The sequence below is a fragment of the Podarcis melisellensis genome (genome assembly GCF_964234715.1).
Source record: "Podarcis melisellensis genome assembly, chromosome: 5".
In the NCBI taxonomy this organism is placed as follows: domain Eukaryota; kingdom Metazoa; phylum Chordata; class Lepidosauria; order Squamata; family Lacertidae; genus Podarcis; species Podarcis melisellensis.
Genome location: NC_138537.1, coordinates 55,411,960 through 55,429,245, shown reverse-complemented (window position 1 = coordinate 55,429,245; position 17,286 = coordinate 55,411,960). Strand labels below are relative to the sequence as shown.

Genomic DNA, 17,286 nt, shown 5'->3' with positions numbered 1-17,286 from the left:
TCACTACCTACTGTGGAATTGAATATGCACCATTTCACAAAAAAGGTAGTGCTTGAATTATAGGACATGGGGTAGGGAAATTCTATCTTTTTCATGATAATGTCACTTAGCTACTGCTTTAGAAGGCTGCAGGGAAGGAGACCCACATGACTCGGTGTCCCTACATCTGTAAATTGTATTTCTTGAATAGACATAGGGACCCCAAATTATGCCTTCCCTTCCTTGGGCCTTCCAAAACAGCACCTAAGTGAGGTTGTCTATTGCTTCATGTCCTAGTCCCTGTAAAAATCAATAGGCATAGGGTGCAGTCAGCTTGGGCATATTCTGGAAGTACCTCCACAATAAATGCAAGTAAGGCAATGTGCTGCTTCTCTTATCATCTAATAAACCTTTGGAAACTTACTGAGGCAAATATTTATGGATCAAGAAAGATGCTACTGCTTAGTAAATTGGGACAATGTTCTTACTCAAATATGCCCTTTCCTTCCTGACCTATTGAGGCTTCCTTACTGAGCTTTAATTTTCTCCTTGCAATTCCATCCTTTCTGCCTTTTATGTCAGCTACTTCTTCCCTGCCCCCGATGCCTGCTTGAAACTTTGCCACTGGAATAATTGCCATAGCGCCTTGCTCCAGCTGCATCAACTTCTTCACTCCTCTCATCTACCACTTCAAACGGGCTATTTATAGTCAACTGCTAGAGCCTGCATCTTGCTGCCACGCCTCATATAGGAGATGTATGCATTTGCTGAACTACCCCACCCTGACTCTCAACTTTGCTAGGCAACCAACAATAATAGGGCAAGAGCTTAACTTGAACCCCAGAACTTGTAGTCTATTCAACTCTTGAATATGTGATGTAATATGCCAGTTCATACTGGAGTGTTCTCCACTCTTGCTGCTCCTGGATAGAAGCAAATAACTGTACAAAAAACCTCTGGTGGCTTATTTACAGGTCAGAAAAAAGCACAAGATATCCTTCCAATAACTAACAAATCAAGATGAATCCTGAACACACAGATTGTCTGGAAGTGCTCCTGGTCCCCACCTCTCTCCACAATTCTCCTCAATGTTTTTTCATAGGTTTCAACTTGCAATGCAGCATTGTGAACATGAAAGCAAAGAGCCCTCTGCTAAGCTATGCCCAGGATGGTCAAACGACACATGGAGAAATGGGGAGTTGTGAAGTACTTGAGGTAGTTGGCCTGTAATTGGCTTCATGTGAGTTGAAATTTTGTGGCGTTCCTTTATGGTTGTGATGCCAGGCTGGGTGGTTTGGAAACTGGCATGAAATTCTGGGCTCTGCATCTTCAAACCATTCCAGGTATTTTGCTCCATTAATCTTACAAATGACTGAAAGGGCGGGGGGAACCCAGTAGTGTTCTAAAGCCAAGATCCTGCTAGGTCTGGAATGCAAAGGACACATTCCTACAGCCTGCAGCAATCCACAGATTAAGAGTTATCAGATAAACATTGATGGATACTTTTTATTTCTTTTTATGCAGCTGAAAGAAACCACATCAATAGAAACCGCTTACTTTTCAACAGCACAGGATAAGCCTTTTAATATATGGTGGATGGAAATAAAAAACATCTGCAACATTATATATATATATATATATATATATATATATATATATATATATAATCAGTCAGACCCATAGAACAGTATTTTACTCAGTCATGCCATCTGATTTAACTTATAGGCTCATGTTTCTATGGTTTTACCAACAGAAGCTTCCTTTAATTTCTGTGAGGAATATGCAGAAATAAAAAAGGGTAAGGAATTTATTTCTGGATCTGAAAAAATACTGGGAAATGGGCACTGTACATCCCACTGTAATAGTAAGATGAATTTGAAGTTCATTTAAGAGTCCAAACAAAAGCCAGACACATGATCACTCACTTTCCAAATCAAAGAAAGATTATCACCCAGTTCAGATAGTATATTTCATGCCCTTCACGGAGGAAGTCCATATGGGTACTGCTGGGTGGCCAAAGTAATGTCTGGCCAAGCATGACTACTTTGATAGATGCCACTCCCCAGTGGCGATTCTCATGAGCATGCCAGAGAAAAAGCAATGGGAACCAACCTCACAGAAATCATGGCTGGGAGCAGTGCCTGCCAACAAGGTCACACTGGAACTGATCCTCCATACAGTTGTGTTTCATAGAAATGTTTTGGACCATCATTGGCTGCTACTTTTATAATACAAACCGTGTATGATGTCAATTATGATGTTCACCTGGGAGTTCATTCTTTTTCTTGCAAAAATGCCAACATCTGGAATAGGTTCGTAGTATGGGGTTATTGGCTCCTCATGCCTGCACTTAGCAAGCAGAGGGGTGGTGGGTTGGGGAAGCTCCCATTGAAGTGAATGGGAGTTTTCTCCCCATTTCATAGTGTAGATATGAGGTGCCCAGTCCAGACGTGCATTGGCAGTTTGTGAAAAAAAATGCTTGAAGTCCATTGTATGATATGATAAATGTCATATGTATCCCTGTTTCCTGCATTTCCACAAGGGTAGCCAAAATAGGGTTCTCTTGTACCTGAAGTAGGTATAGCAGCCCACCTTTCCTTTATCTGCTCCTTTTTCTAAGCCAAACTGTGTGTGTGTGTGTGTGTGTGCGCGCGCGCTCTTATGATTACCATTATAGTGGGAGTAAATGGTTAGCCATTCCTTTCCCCTGCACTGAATTCCCAGTTAAAACCGCACCCTGCCTGTAACCAAAATTTAAAAATCTGATATGATGTCACATGCATAGGAGCCAACTCCTATTGGCCGTGGGCGCTTTGGTCCCCACAATAAAATATTTGGGGAGACTGGGCCCCCACAAAGTTGATGGGCATTCCCATTCAAATGGTTTGCATGCACTGCGTCATGTGATCAATTATGCAGGGTGGGGCTAACCTGGGCCCCCACAATATTTTATTCAAGTTGGTTACATGCACTTGCTACTTTGACTCTGACAGTGTCCCCCCCCCCAAATACCATATGTCAGGGATAGAGTCCTATCTCATCACTATTCTCAAGTTTGTGTGGGGTGAATGTGAAGTTCAAGAGGTCTAGTTACGCACCCCCCCCCCATCTGACACATCAGAGATAGAGTCCTTTATCTCACCACTGAACCCTCAGTGAATGTGCGGGTCAACAGTCCTTATGTGAGTTAGTCCTATACGTTGGATCTAGAAGTCGGATTAAAGGTTCCTTCTGAGAAAGTTCCTGCTGAATGAGGTGCCAGAGTCTTGTATCACTGTGAATGAATGCTAACATTGTTTCAAAATGTGGTTTTGGGATTGCAAACTCTTATCTCCATTTAACATGTAGTTTGACATGCACAACTGTGAAGTGTATGGCCTTGTGTTTACTCAGTGTTTCTATAGCTGAGCAAAGATAGCTTATTCGAATTAAACCCTTGTCTGTCTGGCTTACCTAGGTTGATCCTCCCTTCCTAAGAAGAAGGACCATAATATACTTGATTGTGGAAATGTTCTGTTCTATTATTGACATTAATTAGGTAACCATTAATGATAATATTTTGACACAAAATGCATATTTCATTATACATGGGGTTGTTCTTAAAACAGATGGATTGCAATATAATATTTTATTTATTTTTTAAAAAACTATTTCCTTTGATTTTAAAGAAACGTACTGGCATTCAGAATATAGCAAGGGAATATAGCAAGCGACATATCTTATTAACATAGTACTTACTCTCATAAGGATTTTTAAACACCTACTCAGATTTATATTTCCAGCCATCTGCTTCTTCCCTAAAATCTGACAAAAAAAATCTTGCTTTGCAAAAAAAAAAAAAAAAAAAAAATGCTGAATGCCAATGTCACCTGGATTTGATAGCTCTGAAGTCTGTTTATATTTAATGAGAGGCTGCATTGAAATGTTAACAGACACTAAAATCACGTGTTGGGGGGTGGGAGGCAGTGGCCCTGCATTTGGTGTCCCAAATGTTTCTGTGAAAATGTGTTTCCCTTATACCCTGATACCTAAAATGTTTTGCCAAAATTGTGGTTAGAAGGATTCAAACATATTTAGCATAGATTACTTTTGGGACGCGGGTGGCACTGTGGGTTAAACCACAGAGCCTAGGGCTTTCCGATCAGAAGGTCGGCGGTTCGAATCCCCGCAACGGGGTGAGCTCCCGTTGCTTGGTCCCTGCTCCTGCCAACCTAGCAGTTCAAAAGCACATCAAGTGCAAGTAGATAAATAGGTACTGCTCTGGCAGGAAGGTAAACGGTGTTTCCGTGTGCTGCTCTGGTTTGCCAGAAGCGGCTTAGTCCCGCTGGCCACATGAACCAGAAGCTGTATGCTGGCTCCCTCAGCCAATAAAGCGAGATGAGCGCGGCAACCCCAGAGTCGGACACGACTGGACCTAATGGTCAGGGGTCCCTTTACCTTTACCTTTGGGCTAGTTTAGCAACAATAAAATTCTGGTGTTGCAGATTTCATGAATGGAAAGAAATCTCCCAGATTTCACTAGACCAGAAGTTGTGTTCCTCCCCCTGACCTGCCCTGCCATGCCAATAGGGATGGACGAATCTGTCCTTTTTCAGTTTCTCTCATATTCTCATTTTCCAATCTTAATTTTAGTTCACATTACCACATCTGCATTTTTTTAAAAAAGCGAAATGTCCCCATGGAAATGCATCAGCTTTTTAGTGTGCATTTCTCCTAATACAGTCATACCTCATGTTATGTCTGCTTCATGTTACGTTCTTTTGGGTTACGTCCCGTGGCGACCTGGAAGTACTGGAAAGGATTACTTCCGGGTTTCACCGCTCACACATGCGCAGAAGTGCAAAATGACATAATGCACATGCGCAGAAGCAACAAATTGCAACACGCACGTGTGCAGACGCACCACTATGGGTTGTGCTCTTTTCATGTTGCGAATGGGCCTCCAGAACGGATCCCATTCACAACCAGAGGTACCACTGTACACACATTTTCGGAAGTGTGCAATCTTATGCACACTTTCTCATAATATATGGTATGCCTTTTTGTAAAAAATAAATAAAAATGGATGGCAAACTGCATTGCAATATTTGGAGCCGTGTGAATACAAATGGATAGTTGTGTTAGGATCATAGAATCATAGAACTGTAGGGACTGTTTAGGGATCCCGGGGGTCGTCTTGTTTAACCTCTGCAATGCAGGAATCTCAACTAAAGCATCCAGAACAGATGGCCATCCAACCTCTGCTCAAGAACTGCCAAGGAAGGATAGTCCACAACCTCCCGAGGGAGTCTGTTCCACAGTCAAACAGATCTTACTGTCAAAAAGTTCTACCTGAAGTTTAGTTAGAATCTTCTTTCTTATAACTTGAATCCATTGGTTCAGGTCCTAGCCTCTGGAGCAGGAGAAAACAAGCTTGTTTCCTCTCCCATGTGATAGTCCTTGAGATATTTGGAGATGGCTATCACATCTCCCCTCAGTCTTCTCTTTTCCATACCCAGCTTTTTAACATACCCAAATCCTTCAACAGTTCCTCATAAGGCTCGTTTTCCAGGCCCTTGATCATTTTGGCCACCCTCCTCTGCACGCATTCCAGCTTGTCAATATCCTTATTAAATTGTGGTGCTCAGAACTGGACACATTACTCCAGGTATGGTGTGACCAAGGCAGAATAGAGTGGAACTATAACTTCCCTTGATCTGGAAACTACTGTTGTTGCAGCCTAGAATAGCATTAGCTTTCAGGTTGTTAAATTAGGTAAGTTGGCATTAAAATGAGAACCAAATGGAACTTCTCCTCTGCCTCAGTACCCTACCCCTTGCAAGCTGAATGCAATGCACCAAATGGGTTTGAGTGCCTACAAGGCAGTAGTTTCACTGCCTGTTTGAGATTGCAAATGAAACACCTGGCCAGTCACAAAACAAACCGATAAGCAGCATTCACCATGTTGGGACACAAGTTGTGCAGCTTGGACTACCGGTATATAGGTCAGGGGTCAGCAACCTTTTTCAGCTGTGGGCCAGTCCACTGTCCCTCAAACCATGTGGTGGGCCGGACTATATTTTGAAAAAAATATATGAACGAAATCCTATGCCCCACAAATAACCCAGACATGCATTTTAAATAAAAGGACACATTCTACTCAGGTAAAAACACGCTGTTTCCCATACCGTCTGCTGGCCGGATTGAGAAGGTGATTGGGCCGCACCCAGCCCACGGGCCTTAGGTTGCCTACCCCGGTATAGGTAGTAGCCAATGTGTTGCTTTTCAGATGTTGTTAAACTACAGCTTCCATCATCCTGGACCATTGACCACACTGGCTGGAGCTGCGGCCATCATCTGAAGGGCATCACATTAGTTACCCCTAAAGAAGATCAACTTATGCTATCTTCCTATTCATTCTAAAATGCTGGCCTAATCGTGCCTGATTTCTGAGCACAGATGTACTTAACATCTTTGGAACTAGCTCACGCCTCATTGTCTAAGTTAAGTAGCAAGCACTTTCAGCTGTCAACAAATTGGGCCAGACTATACCTCCGTGTTTAGTGGGAAAACTGATAGCCCAGACCAATTTTGTGAGGCGTAAAGCAAACAAAATCTTTGCTACCTGGAGATCAAGGGCAGGCATTTGCAGATGATGTAGCAGAAATTCCATGGTTTCTCTGCCATACTGGATGCTGCAGATGATGAAGCACTCAGAGAGACACTGCCACCACTGTGTTTCTCCTCAGTCTAGATATTTTGAAAGTAACCTTATCTGGTCATGGAAAGAGCAACCCCAGATGAAACGTTCCCGTTGCCAGCAGCGTCTCCTCAACAAGTGTCTCTGTGTTTTGACTTTCAGTTTTGTGGTTCTCAGAAAGACAGAGAGCAAATACATGAGCTTAGATACAGTTGCTCTGCTGAACATGCGGCAACTCGGAGGCACATGACAACATCTTAATTTTATTTATTTAGCAAAATTTCTTCATCTCAGAATATAGATCCACATCTCGCAGACTAATGCACAGGTTGAAATGCAGTTGATCTTTGGATTTTGCAGTTCTCAGCTTAAAAATGTACCACAATGTGTATTTGGGGATAAAATTTGTTCACAAATGCGTATTTTGTAAAAAAAACCCAAAAACAAAAACTTTTTTGTGGTGAAAATTTATTTTAAAATGTGCACGTTCATGTGGAACTGAGGCTGGCATGCAACAGAAAGAAAAGTGACATAAATTGGAAATAGAGTTGCCCTTCCCTAGATGCTGTATAGACTAAAAAGCTAGATAGGGAGTGGAAAGGGTTTTTCAAAAGAAAAGAAAGGTCAGTGTTCTGAGCGATGGACCAATAAAAATCATGTCCTGAGTTGCTCTTTGTCATTCACTCAGAACGCACAAAGAAGTATAAAGGAAGGGCCTTGTCCTCCTGAATATAAGCAGAACATCTTGAACTGAATCATTGATAAAAGCACCAGTGGAGTGTATATAGCAGAAGGAAAAAGCTGGTGAGGGCATGGCTGACTGTGGTGAAGCACCACAGTGCTCTTCAAGCAATCTGCATTTGTGTTAAGTAAACATGGGGTTACCAGTGCAGATGAGCGCTCTGCTCTGCCCCTGCTGCTGATTCATTGCTCTGCCAGCTGTTGGAGGGCAAACCTCTGAAGCAGAAAGCTTCCTGTCCTTGTGGAGGTTCCTGCACATTTTAGACTTTTCAAGGTTCTAGGGTTGCAATCCCAACCCCTGCTGGGGAGCAACAAGACGCAAGAGGACTCGAGAGTCACTGCTGCATCTGCAACCCTGATGGTTTCGCTGGCCCAAGTAGAAGTGGGGAAGGGGGCACAGGCAAACTTCTGCAGAGCTCACCCTGAATTGGGTTAAAGGCCATCATACGATGAGAATGGGGCTGGCTCAGGTTCCATTGAATGCCTGGCTGGCAGGCTCAACTACTCCCCTTCCATGCTAATAAATAAAGCCTATCCATTTATATATTTTTTAAAGTGTGTTCCAAAGAAGAAGTCACTATTGGAATTGAATAAGGAGCACTGTGGACAAGAATATAAAAAGACTGCAGAAAGATGGGAAGTATACTGTATTTAGAAAAGGCCTGTATTTTAATACAAACATGCATCGACTTGCATTGAAAGGCTTTCTTGCATATATATTTCATTGCAAAGATTTGGCAGCTCCATTCAGCAGAGCGTGTATCCTCACAGTGAAACAGATTTCGGTAACCAGTCTTAAGTGATGTTATTAGCCGCCATCACATGGGTGAAAAGGCTTGAGCAACATGTGAGCGGACATAGTATAGCACTCAGTTCTGCGTCGCTGGCTGTCTTGTTTGCCAGCTGCTTATATTGTGACTAGACTTAGCAGATGAGCTGCATATGACGCCTGGTAGGAGGAATAGCATGCAAATGCAGAAGAGGAAAACATAGCACAATGTTGATAAACACAATAGTTTTTCTCTTCCTTCCTTCTTTCAGTTCCTTTTTCTTTTTCACCATTCATATTCCCTTTTTCTTAGGTATTATATTCCTCTGCTTTTCTCCTCCCTGATTCTCTTCCCTTGGCACTGTATTCAGTTCACTCGAACGTGATGGTTTTGATGTAGCTGACTCTCCCTTCTTACTGCTTATTTCCCAGTAAAAATTAAAAGGTAAAGTACTCCTGGACGGTTAAGTCCAGTCAAAGGCGACTATGGGGTTGCGGCACTCATCTCGCTTTCAGGCTGAGGTAGCTGGCATTTGTCCACAGACAGCTTCCTGGGTCATGTGGCCAGCATGACTAAACCGCTTCAGGCGCGATGGAACACCATGGCGGAAGCCACAGTGCACGGAAACACTGTTTACCTTCCTTCCACAGTGGTACCTATTTATCTACTTTCACTGGTGTGCTTTTGACCTGCTAGGTTGGCAGGAGCTGGGCCAAAGCAATGGGATCTCACCCCATCGCAGAGATTCGAACCGCCAATCTTCTGATCGGCAAGCCCAAGAGGCTCAGTGGTTTAGACCACAGGGCCACCTGTGTCCCAGTAGACACATTGCAGACCTGGCGGGGAAACATTGACCCTAGCGGGTTTAGGCTAAGTCAGGCACCTAAGCAGATTGGCAATTTTCCTTCTTCAACTATCTAAATAGCCACAAAGCAGAGTGTTCTGACAAGAGTCTTCAGTGCCAAATACCTTATTCACCCCACAAGCCCTATTTGATTAATCTTTTGGCATCCAGCTTTATCTGAAAACTAGGGCATCTCAAAAAGGAGGCTGATGCTCCCAACTTGCACAACAATAGTTTTACCTAGAGCCATGTAGCACTTCTTATTGGAACATGCTTCAACATAGTTAGCGAACGAGGGATTGGCAAATAGAATAAATATCATTTTTTGCAGAAAGCATAAAGCTGGGGCCAGGATCCAGTCTATGGAATCAATTTCATGCTTGCTATAGTGTTTGTGAAAAGCAGTATTGTAAATAACATCTGGGAGGGTGGGAAGGTTCACTCAGAATTTCTGAAACATGATCATAGATTTGCATTTATCTGGGTATGACCAAAGATAGAAGAATCTGTCTGCTACTTTGTGATTATTATTTTTAAAACAATCCTTATGAAAATTCATTAGCATTTTGTTGCAATTTATGCATTTTTGTATTTTGCTTATTCACCATTTACCTTAATATTCATATTTCCCTAATATAACATATTTTTGTATGTTATTTTCACTAAATGTGTCTTTCAGTACACACTTTAGCTTAGCATATGCACTTTTGTACACATCATTTTGCTGGAGACCTTCATTGGAAAATTCAGAAGTGCAAATTTTGCAGGATGGCTCTCTTTCTGTTCACATTTTGTTTTAGAAAGTGCAAATTACATAGAGTTGCGTTTAAATTTGAACTGAACCAAATTTATCCCCCGTTCATAGGTATGTGTCATGCAAATGCAAACAGTTTCTCCACTGATTCATTTCTTAGACTTCTGTCCTGCGTTTTGTTCCAACAGGTCCTTATTTCAATGAGAGAGATATAAATTTGTGCTTAAATCAATAGCTTAATTTTGGCCAGTCGTGGATGGGGAACATGTGTATGTCTAGATGCTACTGGGATACCTCTCCCATTGTCCTGACCATTAGCCACACTGGCTGGGTCAAATGGGAGGGCTGACCTGGAGGTTTCCCCTCCCTAGGCCAGATCATGGCTTTTCTATTTAAAATCTATCATTGAAAGACTTAGATGTGAGGAAAGTTAAACAAAAGTAACTTAGGGGGATGAATCACTTTCAGTAGCAGAGTTAGGTTTATACAAGCCAAGGAATTTTTTTAAAAAAATGCTTTAGGCTTTCTCCAGCCTATAAGACTGGGTGGGGTGCAAATTCCAATTGGTGAAGAGGGATCTAAAATGCTGCCTTGGTGGGTGTTTGCAGAAGTCATGTGGCAGGATTTCAGCCCTGCAGTGGCTCAGCCTTGGATTGATCTTGGCATCGTTCTGCCGTGTGAAAACACCCTCATGATACAAAGTGAAAGGAAAACAACTCAGCCCAGTACTCACAAAGACCCTTGTGAAACAATTCAGGTCTTTCAGCCTCCATGATTTAGTGGTTTAATCCTCTTTTCCAGTCTGGAAATTCCCCTTCACATGGGAACATTACCTCAGCCATAAAATAGCTCCCGACAAACTCTGCCTAACTGCAAGCCATGCAAAGGGTAAAAAACAGCTACAGACAGCTAACATGCAGTGCATCCAAAAAAAATGAGATTCCACCCCCTTTTGGATCACAGCACCAAAGCTTTTGAGCTGCGCAAATGCTGTGTGTGTGTGTGTGTTTTGGCAGAAACAAAATAACGTCTGCAAAATAGATATATTGCTGAACAATCTTTTCCTCATAAAAGAATGATGCCTTCATGAATAAGAAGAACAAAAGAGCAGAAGGCAGCTAAAAACAAAGAGGCACATTTCATTCTTTTCAGACAAATAGTAAGGAGAATCACACTGGGCTTGAGGCCGAAGCAGCCTCCTTCGTTTTTAAAATGGTGAACAGACTGTTATGCATTAACGTTGAGGTTGTAAGCTGAAGAACGTTCGGTTGTGCCACGCTGGTAGTGCAATTGCAATGTACTTATGCTTACCAGTGGGGTACATGTAACTGACTACTTAAGAATCCCATTCTCTGATCTGGCGGCAACCATTGTGGAATGAAATTCTCAGCCTGACCCATGTTATATTTGCCTGCATGCCACGGAAGGAAGAGAAGAGATAGTATTTAGGTTTAAATTGCACCAGAGCTTTATCAAATACAACAAAAGGGTAGAGTTAGGCCAATTTAATTTAGTGCAACCTAACATGGGCATCTGCAGCTACCATATGCCTCACACAAGACAGTCGCTTAAACAGGGATGTGAGTCATGATGTGGTTTGTCACAATGTGGCTTCATCTTCTCACAGATTTTTATTGTCTGCTAAACTAAGTTTTACTTCGAGTAGACCCATTGAAATTGATGAACATGGCTGAGTTGAGTTCACTTATTTATTTATTTATTCTTATTTATTATTTGCTACCTCTACCCCTTCCTTTTCTTCCAGTAAACTATAGACAGTTGACATTGCTTTCCTTGTCTCCATTTTATCCTCAGAATAACCTTGTGTGATAGGATAGGCTGAGAGGTAGTAACTGGTTCAAGTACATCCACGGAGCTTCATAGGTGAGTGAAGATTTGAACCCAGGTTTTCTGGATCCAACTCCAACACTAACCACTACACTATGACTAAGTAAAGGTATGTTTTTAAAAGTGCATAACAGCACAGCCCTACACATGTTTGGTTGAACACTTTATATTCAATGGGATTTACTCCCTAGTAAGTGTATTTAGGTTTGCAATCTAAACTACTAACCAGCTTGTACTGTGGTTCATAAAAAAAACCAAACCATTAAAAGCTTTCTGGGAAACAGACATATGGAAACTGGTGGACAACTGCCATTGAAATAGATACTTTACTGCAGGTTCCATGAAAATTAATTCATACTTTAAAAATTGCATTTATGATTATTATCATTGTAGGCAGTGCTTTTTTCTTTCTTTCTAAAAAAAAGTTTAGGGGTACTCTCATTTTCCTACTCATATTGAACTGCTGCCCCTCAATGAGGCCAAAGTTAGATTCACAAAATGTTTAGGGGTATGTGTACCCATGCGTCCCCTCAGAAAAAAAGCCTAAGAAAAATAATAATAAGTTTTGTCTGAGATGCATAGAAAGATCTTCCAGTAGGTCATGACTGACACCCTGTCAAAGGTAAGAAGACAGAGCAATGAAAGTACAGCATTTTACTCATAGCAAACTTTCAGGAAACTGAAATGAGCTTAACTGCTGACTCAACCACTGTCCTTCATAGAGGAAATAATAAACAGGAAATAGGGTGTGGGCAGATAATAGGAGATGGAAAAGGACAAAAATACGAAATAGAAAAGGGTGGAAAAAAACACGTATTTTTCAAGCACTTTAAGCGTTCAAATATTTCCAGCCTCCCCTGTTAAAAAATGCCCATCTCTTATCCTTGGCCAGTCACAAAGACTTTGTGAAATAATCTACCCTGCAACGATATGATTGCCAAAACTAGCGTTTCCTCCTCCTTCACTCAGAAATAAGTTGTTATGATCTCACAAAGCCATCTTATACTGGAATTATTTTCCTGTAATAAAATGAAGGACATTTTAATGGGCCGAAATATCTTTTGTGACATAGTCACATATTGTCAGAGCTGGTTTTGTGTTGTAGCAATACACCCAAACAAAAGAAGTTCTGATATCACTTTAAAGTTTGCATAACAATCTTCATTACGTTTCCTCTGTAAAGACTGGCCTATGGCTTCCCCAGTTTACTTGGGAGATAGCAAGAAGAGATTGGTACAGCTGCTGTGTGCATTTGAGGGCAGGAGTAGGGCTTCATTCACTGGATCAAACTGAATTTAGTAAAACGGAAACAACCATTCCAACCAGCGTTATATTTATATTTGGTGAATGGTGATCACAGTTTGGAGGGGAGTGGATGGCCCTGCATTAGTCTGAGCCCACATAACTCTAGGCATCCAAAAACTCCTAATTTGGAAAGAGATGCTAGAGATGACTTGACCGCTGTATTCCATGCACTGGTGACTTCCAAATTGCATTATTGCAACTCATTCTATGTGGGGCTGCCCCCAAAGATGACTTGGAAACACCAACTGCTCCTAAAGGCAGTGACCAGGCTGCTCGCCAAGTGGCATGTAAAGCTCTTAGAACAAATGTTTTGAAACAGCTGCGCAGATTGCCAGCTTGTTTCCACACCCAGTTCAAGATGCTCACATTCATGCTCAAAGCCAGATATCTGAAAGACTGCCTCCTTCTCTATGGATTCTCTTAGTTGTTAAGATTGGCAGAGGCCCTTTGTAGTTAGGCCATCTGCAGAATGGGGACCTGGGAGATTTCTGAAATTTCCTGTCCACAGAGGTGCATCTAGTATCACCATTGTATATACCCTGCTGTGTGCTGAAGATACACCTTTTCCCCCTGACCTTTGACACTTGATTAGGACCCATCCTATTCTTCTGGTGGTAAATTGTTTTAATTGTTTTGATTGATTGTTTTAATTGAAGTTTAATTGAATTGCAACTTATTACCAAACTTAAAACCATGGAGAGACCTGGTCTGAATAGAGACATTAGATTCTTATCTTAATATACACGATCAAGCTATTTTTAGCCATCTCACCCCTTACTTTTTCGTGTAAGACCAATTGCAGTTGTTAACAGTCGTCAACAGGTTCACCACACCTATCAGCCATTCCCGCCACCCTTCTGAGTAATACCCCTCCCCACCCTCTCACTATATATACAGGTCTGGTGACTTCTGTTTCAGTGTATCAGAAGAAGTGTGCATGCACACGAAAGCTCATACCAATAACTAACTTAGTTGGTCTCTAAGGTGCTACTGGAATGAATTTTTTATTTTATTATTTTATATTGTTTTGTTTGTTTTAATTGAAGCTACATTTTTATAATGTAACATGTCCTGGGACCATATGAGGAAGGGTGGGTATGATTTTTTTTTTTTAAGAAATTGCATGGTTAGTGGAGTTTTACATGACTAACTTTTTCTCAAGTCCTAACTTCGGTGTGGTGGGCAAGGAGACGCTCATAAGCAGGGATTTCCCCAGAACAGCAGGTCAGGGAGTCAGTATTCTTCCATTTCTTGCCAGTAACTATAGGCGCCTTCTACTGCTCATGTTGGCTTCTTCTCCCAATTTCCTCCTTTTCCTTCCTAGCTTAACCCCTTTAATGACAGTAATTGATGGGTGGTGGTGGCTGGCCTGGTTGATTCACAGTCCTGCACCACTTCACATAGACACAGTCAGGATGTGCTTTTCAAAAAAGAATGTATAGTGCACATACAATATTTTGGTTTTACAATATTCTATAAAAAGTTAAAATGAGCCTATTGAACTTGGGGATATATTTGTCAGCACTGAAGGATTTTTGTCTAGGGACTAAATAAAAACGATGAACCAAGATTTGCCAAATGGGATTCCTATTTAATGTAACAATTTGGAGGGTGATTTACTCAAGTCATCCATCTTTTGCAGCACTGATTCTCACATTACAAGTAGAAGTTGACATGTCAGAATTTGCAGTTCTGCATCTCCATTGTCTTAACAGTGATTCATGTATATAAAAGTCCGTGCTCGTGCATAGAGATGCACGCAAGTTGCAAGCCTAAAACATTAAGTGTGGCAATACATTTTAAATGCCAAACTTATCCCTTGGACAGCCAAGTGATTGGCTTTGTCTGATTTGCTCTGTGTAGTCAGTAATTATGAGGCGAAGACAGCGGATGACCATCAGTGGCCTTTGCCTCTGAATAACTCCAAGCTCAATGACTGCGCATCTATCGCCTGTTTTCCATCTTTACAAATTGCTTCTTTGTTTGGAAAATTCACATAGCATGAAGTTAGACAGGGGCAGACCTTGCCAATATGGCACCCTGTGCATGGCTGAAATTTGACATCCAACCCTGAGCCCTTATGCTGCCTTCCCAAAGCTGGCTAAGTGAGGAAACTGAGCTTTGTGAAGAAGATGCGAGGATCTGACAGGGTCCTAGAGCCCTCCCAGCTCCTTCCCGAATCTGGGGAAGCACTATCTAGGCTTTGGAAAGGAGGAAGGATGACTCTAGGACCTCATCCCTCCGTCCTGAAGCAAGCACTTACTAGGCTTTGGGAAGGAGGCTGGAAGGTGCCCTCTCGGTTCAGTGCCCTGTGAGGGGGAACCAATCATGGTGCCCTAAATTTGCCTCCGAGTTAGAACAGAGTGCAGTCACCATTTGCCCACCATAAAATCAAACTCTATGTTCTCTCCCTCCAAGTTCTTGGATAAGAATAACGTATCTGTGCTCATTAAATTCTTAGATCCTTTGGCATAGGAAGAAATGATGAGTCCGGGTCAAGTCATTAAAATGTCTACTGATTTATTAAACAGAAACTAAAAGCATTGGCATAGCTGCAAGTTCTCCAGCAGACAATGCTCTGCAATGTTCGCTATCTTTTGGCAGCAGGCAGCATGTTCCGATGGCTCTCTCTTTAAAGCTTTATGACTGTAAACTACTTGTGAATACCTAATATTGGAGTGCATTTCGTTCCTATTTGGCACACTGGTCTGCACCATTAAAGAAGCAATGTGGGTGCAGAGTACTTCCTTCATTGCACATTATGGGTGCTATCCCAAGTCATTTACACCCTACTGAAGATTGATTTTTCACAGGCATTATGTGGGAAGGTTATATGGGAGGCTATCTTTGTTAATCTGTATCCAAATCATTTCATTTTCTAAGAGTTCTCCATTTCAGTTTCAGTTACAAACAGGATCAGAGTAAATATTTGAAGAGGACATCACCTTTGATTATTTTAATAAATTTACATAGCGTGAGTTTGCATTCAGAATCATTACTATCTTGGTACATCTCACTAAAACTTTCTTAACACTTTGACCAGAATTTATGCATTTCAAATCCAAATACAAATTTGTTCCAACAAAAGTATAAAAACACACATGGAAATATAGGTACTTGGATACCCCTCCTGACACATAAGAATACAATCCTTTCTTATCACAGATAGATCAAACCTGAATTTTAAGGTGTACAAACTAGAGTTACAAACGTGGAGGGAATTGATGTGTTCTGTAATGACAAGCTCATGCGAAGGATCAAGCAGATTGACATAATACAGAGTCTGTCATCTCTGAAGTAGGGGATAATCTTAAAACCCTTTTATTGAAAAGAGGAAGCATTGTTATAAGATTACAGATTGGAAACAGATTTGTCCCTCTCTGTTCTTGTTGGATCAGTGTGCTAATTATCACAGATATCTACTATCCAAGTGTTTTCTGAAGTCCGCCCCCTCCATTTCAAATGTATTCTACTAGACCAAAAGCTAAACATGAGTGAGCAGTGTGATGTGATAGCTAAAAGTCTAACACAATTGTAAGCTACATCAATAGTAATAGTCCAGATCACTAGCTTCCTAAGATTCCCCCCCTTTTATACATTGTTTGGACCTTTTAAATAAAAAGGGATTATTATTATTTTGCCATACTTCATCAGGAATACTATGTTAAGTTATGGACATCACAGTTGCTGCAGGATATCAGCAAACTGGATGGAGGCTGTCTAGGATGGAGACAAAGATGGGAAGGGTCTTAGTGTGACTCATACCTGTGACACTTTGACTTTTGCTTTTTGCTTCCTGGTTTTGGACTAAGGTTACCAGACATCCCTGTTTCCCGGGGACAGTCCCTGGATTTACAAATCAGTCTCCATGCAAAATCCATTGAAGTTGAAAAGTGTCCCCGGATTAATTGAAAAAAATCTGGTAACTTTATTTTGGACACCATGTGTACACAAAAACAACCCTCACCCTTTCTTAGGACCCTTGTACACTGTTTCCCCTTATACTAAAATTAGCACTGGCTTCCTGACATCCCCCACTTGGTCATTTCTAATAAATATACTAGTAATACATTTTGTAAATAACTAAATAAAGAATGGTGTGTTATGCTGGCACAGTATCTGCTACTGCTACCCAGCTGATGTGGAGGATGTAAACTAATTTATGTCAGCAACAGTGTGATATGAATAAATTGCACTCCTTTGAAAATTAGCCTCTTACTCTAGCCTCAGAGCCATTTTGATAGCAGCTCTATTACTGTTAGCAAACTACCATGGTTACTAATGCCTGTCAAGAGACGTTCTATGAATAGGCACCATGGAATATATTAGTAATGTTAAAAACTGCTGTTGTCAATTGGCGAGCACT

General features: G+C 41.4%; 1 long non-coding RNA gene across 2 annotated transcripts in view; it reads left to right on the top strand.

The window, feature by feature from the left end:
- The window catches only part of LOC309370762, a 171,546-nt gene extending 159,908 nt beyond the window's left edge, over positions 1–11,638 (top strand). Inside the window, exon 4 of one of the 2 annotated variants that reach the window (XR_014168653.1) lies at positions 11,583–11,638. This is a non-coding gene — a long non-coding RNA (uncharacterized lncRNA). Of the gene's footprint in view, positions 1–1,081; positions 1,180–11,582 lie in introns of those variants that run through there. The other variant, XR_014168654.1, reaches the window with a different exon arrangement.
- The last annotated feature ends 5,648 nt before the right edge of the window (positions 11,639–17,286 follow it).